Source organism: Coenobita brevimanus, chromosome 100 (assembly GCF_032717465.1).
Source record: "Coenobita brevimanus isolate Jiangsu-jjx chromosome 100, ASM3271746v2, whole genome shotgun sequence".
In the NCBI taxonomy this organism is placed as follows: Eukaryota; Metazoa; Arthropoda; class Malacostraca; order Decapoda; family Coenobitidae; genus Coenobita; species Coenobita brevimanus.
The window spans coordinates 9,471,135-9,484,097 of record NC_137053.1 but is presented as its reverse complement, the minus strand read 5'-3'; the positions used below and the strand labels follow the sequence as shown (position 1 = coordinate 9,484,097).

Genomic DNA, 12,963 nt, shown 5'->3' with positions numbered 1-12,963 from the left:
AAAGGGGATAATTAGAGATGGAGCCACAGCACTGCATTATATAAGATACACCTGTGAGTGCTTGGAGATTATTAATCTCTCATTCTGAAAAACATTGTCTCATGAATGACGAGTGTTTCCAAAACGTTAAAGATTACCGTATCTAAACTTACTTGTGGCGTGAAAGAGAATACTAACAGAGGGATTTCTGGTACTCAACGATTTTTATTGTGTGTTTTGGTCGACAATTAGTTTTTCCCAGCACCGATCTTCGCCCACACTCTCTGCTTTCATAACAGGCTCACTGAAATCTATATAGGAAATACTATGAGATGGCTTTCATTCAAGGAGGGCTCGACAACAGTGAAATTGCAAAGTGGGAAAGTTACAAACGGCCTTTTGACAGGTGAGGACTGACAAAGCATATTTTGAATGATTTGGCTTTTTTTCTGGCAGTGTTCCAAATCGGACACGCGTACTGAAAGCTGCAATGGAAAAAACAAATACTAATGAACAATAATTATATGTCCGGTTGCAGTATTTAGGTTTCACTCTCCTTCTACAACAGCTATATTACATGTATTGTATGGTGCAATGAAAAGGCCTAAAATATTGATCATAATAGCTCAAGATTATTTTCCTATATGTGTGTTACGATTATTATTTCTGCTGCATATAAAATACAGACCCGAAGGCAGATAGCTGGAAAACTTCTCATTTTCCAGAAAAAAAAACATATATATATATATATATATATATATATATATATATATATATATATATATATATATATACCATTGGAGCCCAGTGTCCCGAGTAGTGGACTGAACTGGGATTTTTCAAGTCTTTATAAAGTAAGGAACCCCCGGGTAGGGACCTATGAGCTTCGCGACTACCGATAGGCGGAGGGCGATACGCTTAGTACCCTCCCAGTGCAATGCCTCGCCCAGCATCCCTGGGATCCATATGGGATATATATATATATATATATATATATATATATATATATATATATATATATATATCTATATATATATATATATATATATATATATATATATATATATATATATATATATATATATATATATGTATATATATATATATATATATATATATATATATATATATATATATATATATATATATATATATACTGTATATATATATTTCAATTTGTAAAACCTAAATTCAGTGTATAAGCAGTAGAAATGAGACTGTGGTATATAGTTCCAGTGCTGTTCATTTGCAAGTAGGAAAGACTGATAGTATTCATCAACACTGGCATTAGAGTCATAAGAGAGAAGACTTGAGAGCAAATAGCCTGGTGGATGTTGCGTGGAATGGGGATGAAAGCCAAGAGATCAGGAGGGCAGTAACGAGAGAGAGAGAGAGAGAGAGAGAGAGAGAGAGAGAGAGAGAGAGAGAGAGCAGTAAGGGAGAGGTGCTTGGGAGAATCCAGTGCTGACAGTAATAGGCTCTACAGTAAGATCCCTTAACAGTAGGCCTACTCACATTTCGCGTTGGCCCTGGCGACTGCGGAGTGTGCCCAGAGGATGAAGAGGAATGTGGCGATGATGCTGTGGTGGAGGCTGTGGTGCTGCCCTGTGTTCTGCCCGACGGAGAACCGCACCCACATGCCACAGTCATTCACTGCCATCGATTTACACATTTTTCATAGCTAAATTAACAGTTCTTTAAAGCCCGTGAAAGCTTTTTTTTTTCTTTCTTTTTTTCTGACAGTACTTGGACACCAATATCTTTGAATTTGTAAGGGCACGTATGTTTCGTGGCAATTTTTGTACGCCTTGTATTTTTCTTCACACTTCGTTTAGAGCTTTCATAATGAATTTCACACGATCTCCTTATATCTGCAGTGCCGGTATGACCATACTGTTACTCAGGTTACCAATGTGGGTACTGCCCCTTTTTAATGAATGTGCAAATAGAGTTCTGCTTCATCATTCTTCATTAACAACTACATACATGCTCTTTCATTAATTCTTTATCTGAGCCTTCTTTCTGCTTTTTCATGAGAGAAACTAGTAGTTTTCATCAAGTAGATCTTTCTGTTATAACAATTATGAGGCTGGTTATTAACAATGAACCTACTGTATACAACAGCAATGGTTTTTACAAGAGTAATTGTTAAATGCCTCCTCTATGTGCAAAAAGAGCGTCAGTAATTCTATTAAGTTTTAGTTCTTTAGTGTAAAACCTCACGAATAACACATAGTAAATATAGAAAGGCCACATCATCACCAAACCTTCACTCCAAATACATCCTTGCACATCTCACATAAATCAGATGCGGCGCGATTTTTATTTCTTTATTTATACTTATATTCTCATTATAGTTATAAACAGCTTTTCTAGTTTTTCAGCCATTCCAGTTAAGGATTTCCTCAGGTTCCGCCTTCACATTTTCTAAATCATTGAAAGTTGAACTTTCAATGATTAGACATACCCTGACATTTCTTTCGCTGGATTTATCTTACCTTCTGAAATATCACCTGTACACTTGACATCTTAAGTATCACCTGAACTCTTGACATCTGAAGTATCACGTGTCCTCCGGGACCTGTCAAAGACAACAAAAACGTTTAGTTGAATATATCGAATTCCACAGCGGAAGAAATGCTAGAAGCTGTGCTTAGATTAAAGAGAGCAATGAAGTTGTGTTGGATTATTGTAGCGTTGAGATCTTTATTGTTACTCATACTCAAGATGATAACTAAAATAATTATATGAAGAGAGAGAGAGAGAGAGGGAAGGAGAGAGGGAACTGACTGATCTACGAAGAGCCTGACAGATATGTACATGCAATTTCACAGATGTATAAATAGATGGACGGAGAGGTAGATTATTACAGATACACAGTGTCCCGAGGCTTATCATAAATATAGGAGATTCTAGGTTGAATTCAGCATAAAATTACTATATCATCTCGGGTGTGATTTCAAACCGTTACGTTGCTAGAGATGACCTTAGGCCGAAAATGGTCTTCTTTATAATCCATCCCAAAGGTCATCAATCCTTGCAGCCTCGTAACGTTTGGGACATGGACTTCTGCTGCTGTAGGATTTTTTACACAAAATCATCTCTAAAAATACGTACTAAAATTTGTACATTTCTGTTGCGGTACCCGACGGAGCGAATGGCAGATTGTTGCACTTGGAAGACATTGATTGGGGTGCTGTGGTTCAAGTCGACGAACTTATCATGATTTTTATTTTTTTTTAGGAGCAAATTTTAGTGTGTCTCACAGCAGTACTACATCCAGCCGAATTATGAATATTATGTATTTTGATGCAAGAAATGTTAGTTTCAAAGCGAGACGAACCAGTTTACTTAAATCGCCGCTGAAAATTCCGGCATGATTATGATTACAGAACCATGGTTAAAGTCCCGTGACGAGGACCTCACTGGCAAATATTTTCTCATGAAGCAAAGGCAAATTAAATGAGATTCTTTCATTATGTAAGGAGTAAGAAAAATGAAGAAGATAACTGTAGCATAGGCCCTCCATTAAACTCGGAAGGTAATCTTGTTCATAACGGCCAAACAATAGCGACAATACTGAACGACTCCTTTCACAGTGTTTCACGAAAGAACGTACAGTCAGAGAAAAATTATCTTCCCAGTTCCGTCTGAATAAAATATAACACTGGCGAATTGCAAAGAAAAGCCCTCTCTCGGTTTGTGTGTGTTTCAGATGGCTCGATTTTTCCGCTATGCATTTGTCAGACTTTGGGAAAATGTGTCTCAATTCTTTACACACTGTCATCCCATAATTGGCTTTCTCAGAAACAGAAGACGAAAAATTATCAATAGCCGAAGCGACTGAACATAATATTTAAAAATATCATCAGAAAATTAACGCAAAAAAGTCAACCTGACAGGATCAGATATCTCCTTGTGTGCTTCATGAATGATATAGACAGTTAATCTTTCTTATAACTAAAATATTCAATAAATCAATAACTGAATGTACAGTAGAGTACCGAATCACACGAAGCTCAGTATTAATACTATCTTTTAAAATAGGGATTTAAAAAGTGCGCCAGTATTACTCCCCAGTCAGCATAGCGTCTGTACTTAGGAAAATTTTGAAAAAAAAATAAACATAACTGCCTTATTCATTAACAAGCATATTCTTGTGACAGGTAATTACAGGGTTTTGTAATAATAAGACCATGACGTACAAATTAGCCTGATATTTTTTTTTTTTTACATACACGATAATTGAGACGATTATAAAAGTTAAAGCCAGCTGCCTTTCTAACAACTTATGCTTATGAACTGGTGGCTGGTTAACGAATCGTAAGCAGCGTGTAGTGATACATGTCAATACAGTGGCTAGAAGTAACACGCGGAGTTCCCAAATGGTCATTTTTGGAATCAGTCCTTTCAGGTATTTAGGTCAATGGTCAAGCAAATGAACTCGTTTCTAAGGTTGCGAGGTTTGAAGACGACACGAAGATTGGAGGCAGAGTAACTGCGAAAACGAACTATGATTCTTTGCAAAACTACCTGGATACGTTGATAAAACGGAAAGAAAATACCGGATGAAATTTAATGTAGATATATGTAAGGTATAAAAACATTAAATATGAAGGAACAATGTGATGAGGGCCAATATATATAAAGTCTCTATTGTAAGGAGTTTCAGTATCATCTTATGTCACCTTCAGTTACTAATAATTAAATAATAGGATACTAATATATAGTGAAATTATGAAATTATGCATAGTAAGCTAACAAGGTAAAATATACATTACACTGAAAGTGATATATATATATATATATATATATATATATATATATATATATATATATATATATATATATATATATATATATATATAAAATGGTTATTTTGCGAAATCGGTCATTTCTGTTATTTTCCCTGTTAGTTTGCAAAGAAACCAAAACCAGGGTAGGTGTGCAAAATTACCTTAAACGTCTGGTTAGTTTGCAGGGAAACCAAAATCCTGAGAAGTGTTGAAAATTACCTTAAATGTTTGTTTGGTTTGCAAAGAAACCAAACCCTCTTAAGTTTGCAAAATTACCTTAAATGTCTAGGTTATTTGTAAAAGCACATGAAAAACAGCTGCTTTGCAAAATAGTGTGTGTGTGTGTGTGTGTGTGTGTGTGTGTGTGTGTATAGACAGATATATAGATAGATAGATAGATTATGCAAGAAAGAAGGAACCAAAGGCCAGAAGCCCGCAAATCGTTCCTTCCAAGAAAAAACAAAAACAATACAAAAGAGAGCCAAATTCAAGATCCGTTCATTTCGAGATGTCTGGACACACTGCGTTTGAAAGACTGGAGATCATAGGAAGTAGAAAATACAGACAGAGGGAGACAGTTTCGGAGTTGACCTGTTGCATAAATGAAGGACTGGGAGTAACGGTTAACTCTTGCATTAGAGAGTTGGACAGAAAAAGGATGAGAGTTTGTTGCTAGACGGGTGCTACACACCCGTCATAGAGGTGAAGGAATGCAAGAAGACAGTTTAGAGGAGCAGTGACCATTGAAGTAGCGATAGAAAAGAGATAAAGATGCAACATTATATCTATATCTGTATCTATCTATTCATCTATATCTATCTATCAATATTATATATACAGTATATCTATATCTATCTATCTATCTATCTAATATACTATAGCAGTAGGCGTAATTCACCGGGTCGGTCAGGATCACTTGATGGTCGTGATCGTCAGCTTTTACCCTCCCGGAAGGGAGCTGAGAGCTCATATAGTCCGATCTAAGGGCAAGGCTGTGACCTTCACAAACGCACACACCCGTCCCCTTGCTCAAGGGGGACAGTAACCACCCACTTCGTCAGTGAAACTTTTCGCAACCTGAGCGAGGCGCGAACTCCCGTCCACCAGTTGGCAAGCGAGAGCGTTACCACTGCACCAGCGAGCGGTGTGTGTGTGTGTGTGTGTGTGTGTGTGTGTGTGTGTGTGTGTGTGTGTGTGTGTGTGTGTGTGTGTGTGTGTGTGTGTGCGTGCGTGCGTGCGTGTGTGTGTGTGTGTGTGTGTGTGTGTGTGTGTATTTTGGGCAGCCGAAACTACACATTCAAATCGCACCAAAATTGGCACAAAAATCGCAAAAAATTCGCTGATGTGAAAAAACTTGGTCTCATCACGATTGAAAAACTTTTACTATATTTAATGAGTGATCACATTTTGACCAAAATATGCCGCTCCCGGCGCCCGCCATAGGATCTCCGTAGAATTTTTTGCCCACAAGTAAAACTAAAATATATTATAGCAGCGCGAGAGCCCTCCACAGGAGCAAGTGCGAGGGGCCCCGAAAGGCCCACGAGCACTTGTTTATCTCTGTCTATATTATATATATATATATATATATATATATATATATATATATATATATATATATATATATATATATATATATATACTGTATATATATATATATATACATAGTATATATATACTATCTATCTATCTATCTATCTATATATATATATATATATATATGGGGAAGATCATGAGGCATTATGGAATACCAGAGGAATTTGTGAGGGTCATTATGAACATGCATGAGGACACATTTTGTAAAGTGATGGTTGATGGTTGTCTGAGTGATTCGTTTGAAGTCAAGTCCGGAGTAATTCAAGGTGGTGTTCTATCGCCTTTACTATTTATATTGGTCATTGATTACATTATGAAACGCGTTGGAACAGAAACCGGTGCAGGTATACTTTGGGGAGAGAACAGGAAACTTTTGGATTTAGATTATGCAGATGATATAGTTTTGATTTGTGATGGGCCAGAAGAGATGCAGAGAGTGTTGGACTGTTTGGTGAGTGAAGGTCGCAAGGTGGGTTTGGTTATTAATTGTGGAAAAACTGAAATAATCAATATGAATATGGAAAATGCGCAGGAATGTGTAATTGGAGGTATGGTTGTAAAGCAAGTTGATAGGTTTAAATATTTAGGTACTTATTTAGCCAAGGATGGTTCTTTGAACTTTGAATTCGAGGAAAGGTTAAAGAAGGCTAATCAGGCAATGGGAATGCTTAAAAATATTTGGAATAATAAAAATTTTTCTGTGCATACAAAAATCAAACTTTATAAGGTAATGGTTAGGAGTATCTTAATTTATGGACACGAGTCTTGGTACAGCACAGTGACTATGGAAAATAAATTCTTGGTGTTTGAAAAAAAAAGCACTTAGAAGAATATTAGGAGTTAAGTGGTGGGAAAGGATACCAAATAGTAGAATTAGAGAAATAACAGGAGTGCAGCCGGTCGATGAATATGTTAGGTTCTCACGATGGAAGTGGCTAGGACATGTGTATAGGAGACAGGGAATAGTACGAGGTACACCAGGGTGGGTGGCACTTGGTAGGAGAGGTAGAGGAAGGCCAAAAGAGACGTGGGTGAGGACAATGAGACGGGAAGCTGGAGATGAGTGTTGGGGAGATCTTGAGGAGTTAGCACAAGATAGGATGTGGTGGTGTGAGTTCATCGAGGCCCTATGCATCCCCGAGGGTGCCACAGGAAATGATATATATATATATATATATATATATATATATATATATATATATATATATATATATATATATATATATATATATATATATATATATATATATATATATTTCTTCGGCCTGCAAAAAATTCTCGGTCTCACCCAAAAGCAAGGGGAGTAACCAGAACTTTTGAGTATGGCTGTGTAAATGACTGTACTCAAGAACTCAAATTTTTGTAAATGTTTGCAGGTAAGGCTCTTGAAATTTTGTGTCAGAGCAAAACCCTTAAATGGACAACAGAATAGACCCTGTAGTGATCAAGTATCTGCAAAGAAGGACCCCCAGGGAAATCCATGAAGACAAGGTTAACACACTTGGTGAGGACTCTCCTTACTATTCCACCAGGAAGTAAGCTGCTGATATCAAGCGGGTCAAGGATTGCACCGAAGATGACCCATGGTCGGGACGAACCAAAACTTCGACAATGGATGATTATATGAAGGTCATTATCCGCATGGTCTTGAATGACAGACGTTTGTCAGTGCAAAAGATAGCAAAAACCATGGGCATCACTGTTGGCTCAGTGCACACTGTTTTGACTGACATATCGGATATGAACAAGCTGTCTGCGAGATAGGTACCCAGAATGTTGACACCAGACCAGAAGCTGTCCTGATTGGAAACCTCAAGGGCACCTTTGGCTCCTCTGAATGTAAATGAATATTTAAATCACCTAGAACGGCTATGTATGGGATTGACAGTATGTGTTCCAGGTTAGAAGTAAGATAGTGAGTGAATTTTTTCATTATCTGTAGAAGTATGTGATAACTACACAGCACGGTTAATAATTTTACTCCTATGTGAAGCAGAGCTGAAAATCTTTCTTCATGTGATACATTTATTCAATTGATTTTATCAACTGTAAACTCACCCATACAGGCGTAGGAATTCCCTGGAATCTCCAGTTTTCCAAGGGAGTGTTCGGCTCTAATCGATGAACATTTATTAACGAAATCGAATTAGAAAAAAGATTTTCACTCGTAACACTGTTTTATGAAAGGGAAATTGTGAAAACATGGCGATTATATTTAGTTAGAGAATTACATGATAGCCGAAGATGTAAAGAATTCGGTGGATCCAAGTTCAAGAACTCGAGTGTAAGATACACTGTTGCGTACATATGGTGCTCACAACAACCATCCTTCGCTTTGAAGTGAGCATAGAGAAGAGAGGACAGAGAGAAAAGTTTTCTCACAGTCGCCTCATCCATTGTAGTAGTTAAATAAACAGAGGTAAGTGTATTGGTAGAAATCAATAAATGACTGAAGTCTATTAAAATAGTACTTGCAGAACATTACACAACAAATAAAAGGGGTTCCCGTATCCATGATGAAAACCAAGAAACTATCTATCTATCTATCTATTGCCAGACGCCTCAATCCCGTTTGGGGTGGCCACAAACAAATCGCCTCCAAGTCGCCCTGTCCCCCGCCATTTCACTGCCCTGCTCCCAACTCACACCCCCCTCTCTCATATACCTCTCCACCCCATCCCTCCATCTCATCCTCGGCCTCCCCCTCCCTCTTCCCCCCTCCACCTCACTCACATACACTCTCTTCGTCAGTCTTTCGCCCTCCATCCTCTCCACATGGCCAAACCACCTCAGTGTGCTCCTCATAACGCTTCCTATCACATCCACATCCACACCACAACGCTCCTTTATATCCTCATTCGTCAGCCTGTCTCTCCACGTGACTCCACAGGCTCCTCTTAAATAACTCATTTCCACTGCTCTCACTCTTGACTTGTGTCCTTCCAACAATGTCCAAGCTTCACTTCCGTACGTTAGAGTTGGTATCACAATACTGTCATGTAGTAACTTTTTCACTTCCATGCTCACTTCCCTGTTTCTTATCACTGCTTTCAAGGAACCAGCAACCTTTCTTCCCTGCTGTACCCTTTCAAGCACTTCACACTCCAAACCTCCATCCTTACTCATCACACTACCTAAATACTTAAACGTACTCACATTTTCCAATTCCTTACCATCTAACCTTGCTGTACATTCACTAACTTCACCTCTCTCAAAGACCATCACTTTACTCTTCCCTACATTCACCTTTAGGTTCCGTTTCTTACACACTCTCTCAAACTCATCCACCAAGCCTTGCAGCTCCCCTTCGTCTTCACTCAACAACACTGTATCATCTGCAAACAACAGTACAGGGAGTTTCCAAACACTATCCTCTCTCACCAGGGCCACTCCAACATCCACTACCCTACCTTGTACCTCTTTTATTACCCCATCCATGTACAGATTGAACAACCATGGAGACATGACACATCCTTGTTTCAAACCAACTTTCAAAGAGAAAAATTCACTTAGTTCACCATCCACACGCACTGCAGCCTTCGCACCATCGTACATACTCTTCACAGCATTCAACAACTTCCCATCTACTCCATACATTCTTAACACTTTCCACAATCCTTGTCTATCCACCCTGTCATATGCTTTCTCCAAATCCATGAAAGCCGCATACAACTTCTTTCCCTTCTCTAGAAACTTTTCCACTAAAGATCTAAGAATGAATATCTGATCTACACAACCTCTTCCTTCCTAAAGCCTCCTGTTCTTCTCCAACTAATTTCTCTGTTCTTTCTCTAACTCTGTCTATAAGTATCCTACCATACACTTTTCCTATTATACTAAGAAGACAAATGCCCCTATGATTACCACACACTTCTTTTTCCCCTTTTCATTTGTACAAGGGAATAATTATACCTGACTTCCAATCCTCCGGGACTCTACCTTCCTCCCAGGCCAATCTGCACATCTTCCACATCCATTCTACTACTATCTCTCCCCCATGCTTCAGCAGTTCACCACACACTCCATCAATTCCTGGGGCTTTCCCCGATTTAACTTTGATTTTTTAACACTGATTTTTTTTTTTTTTTTTTTTTTTTTTTTTCAAGCGCATTTACTGATCGCTAAAAATGGCTTTTGTTTGAAAGTTTTTATTTCAAGATTCTTAAATCTTTTTGCTATTCCTGTGAAAAGAAAAATATGTCGGAGGGAATGTAAGTAAAAAAAAATTAATAAAAGAACTTGATGCTGTTTCTTGAAAGCTCTAGGAGTCTCTTCAAATAATTGGTCTCTCTCTCTCTCTCTCTCTCTCTCTCTCTCTTCTTTCTTCTATCCTTCTCTCCCCTGCTTCCGTACCCTCTTCTTTGCTACCCCAGTTTATCTCCTATCCTCTCTTACCCGTTTCTTTGTTACCCTCGTCATCTCCTCCCCTTCAATCTCTTGTATTACCCCCATTGCCTCCCTTCCCTCCTCTTGCTCTCCTTTCCTCGGCTCTCTTCTTCCCTGCTCTCCTTTCCTACTCTCCCATCTTCTTTCCTTTCATCTTCTCCCTTCTGCTTTTGCTTTCCCCTCATACTTCCTCTTCTATCCCCTCCTCTGATCTCTTCTCCACCCTCCTCTGCTTTCCTGCCCTCCCCTCTGCTCTCCTCCCATCTCTTCTGCTCTTCTCCTCTTGCTGCTTTACTATATTATCTCTTCTCCTCTCCTCTCTTTTCCCTTCCTCTCCTCACCCTTGCTTTGTTATTCATTCATTCCAGAAGTGTTCATCCTCTCCTTGTAATTTCAGGGATTCGCGTTTCTCAGGCAAACAACCCTACGATATGTCATTCAAACACTCCCACATCCCCTCCCCCAACCTGAGCTTTCCAACCCCTACCCTCTCCCTATTCCTCTCAATCTCCTTTTCTCCCTTCCTCACCCTTTCCCTTCAACCCTCTTCTTCCTTGCATTACTCTCTCTCTCTCTCTCTCTCTCTCTCTCTCTCTCTCTCTCTCTCTCTCTCCTCCCGCTACTCATCTTTGTCTCCCTATAGTCTTCATTTCTATCCCTCTCTATTACAATTGCCGGCTTCCTCTTCTTTTCTCGCACCCTCTCCGTCATCCTCTCTCTTCCCCATCCCTCTATCTTTTTCCTTTTCTTTCTCTCACTCAGCTCCTCTTTTTTTTCCATTATCACTCTTCCACATTCATTTTCTCTATCTGGGAGGAATGTACTTTAATAATAATAATAATAATAATAATAATGATAATAATATATCTAGAGTCTGAACTGATGGCAGCATGTTTGAGTGGTGAATGTGGGGAAAAAAATGCACGCGGGCTTGTGTGTGTGTGTGTGTGTGTGTGTGTGTGTGTGTGTGTGTGTGTGTGTGTGTGTGTGTGTGTGTGTGTGTGTGTGTGTGTGTGTGTGTGTGTGTGTGTGCGCACCTCTCTGCCCTCGTCAACACCCAGTCTGTCTTTGTCGACGACCCTTGTGTTGGTTCTGAGTCCAAGTTCCACTCCCAGCATTGTGTTACTTTCACCTCCTAGTGTGTCTTTTGCCTACTCCTTCCACAGATTTCCTTTTAAATTTCCTCTTTCTTCAGTTTTTGACTCTCCTTCCGTTAAGCTATATTTATCTACCATCCTACTTATAAATGTGTGTGTGTGTGTGTGTGTGTGTGTGTGTGTGTGTGTGTGTGTGTGTGTGTGTGTGTGTGTGTGTGTGTGTGTGTGTAATTTTATGGATGTGGAGGGATTCAGTGAGGTAGGGGTCGGTGTTTACCGTGTACGCGTGCATAATTATTATGTCGGCAATTTTCCCCAAATTACGCTGTTCACATATGAACATTTTGTTTTCCTTCCCTTCCTGTCTCGAGATGAACAATGCGGAAGTTTTAATATGTTTATAAAGGTCATCGGGAAAAATAAAAATGTTTCGGATTATATCGTAATTATCCAAACTGTTTTTCAGCAATGTTGTTATGTAACCGTAATTAACCTACATTCGCACGGATGCTGACCTCAAATTCATTTTTGTTGTTGTTGTTGTTGTTGCTGTTGTTACCTGGAGTATTTCGGGCTAGTATATGGATTATGCTGTGTTCGACATTTGCACAGCTTCGAAAAATCGCTCCCAACCCACCCAGGGACCGAACTCGCTTGCTTTTGGATAGCCGGCCACAGCTACCAGTCTGTCGTTTATGATTCAGTGTGACGTAAGAGCGACTTCTTCCTACTGTCCGTGCACGTTGAAATCTGCCGAGTGTTGATACACAGTCTTATTAGGAGTAAATTGAGAATGTTTTACAATAAAGCTGAGAGTACATCTGGATATTTAACAAAGCTGTAGAAGTCAACATGCTATAACTGTTTGATTTGGGGGTCAAAATTAGTCAAGTTATAGCAGTAAAAAACACTGAAATGGGATTTGAATTTTCTGAGGTTCTATAAATCTTTTTTTTATATCATTCCACGATCCAAGTGCAATGTGTGTGTGTGTGTGTGTGTGTGTGTGTGTGTGTGTGTGTGTGTGTGTGTGTGTGTGTGTGTGTGTGTGTGTGTGTGAGTGTGTGTGTGCGTGCGTGTGTGTGTGTGTGTGTGTGTGTGTGTGTGTG

At 39.1% G+C, this 12,963-nt stretch overlaps 1 protein-coding gene across 1 annotated transcript in view; it reads right to left on the bottom strand.

The window, feature by feature from the left end:
• LOC145414518 (synaptogenesis protein syg-2-like) overlaps positions 1-1,608 on the bottom strand; it is a 476,991-nt gene extending 475,383 nt beyond the window's left edge. Inside the window, exon 1 of the mRNA XM_080284041.1 lies at positions 1,495-1,608. The gene's annotated coding sequence lies outside the window, so the exon portion shown is untranslated. The remainder of the gene's footprint in view (positions 1-1,494) is intronic.
• Positions 1,609-12,963: the final 11,355 nt, after the last annotated feature.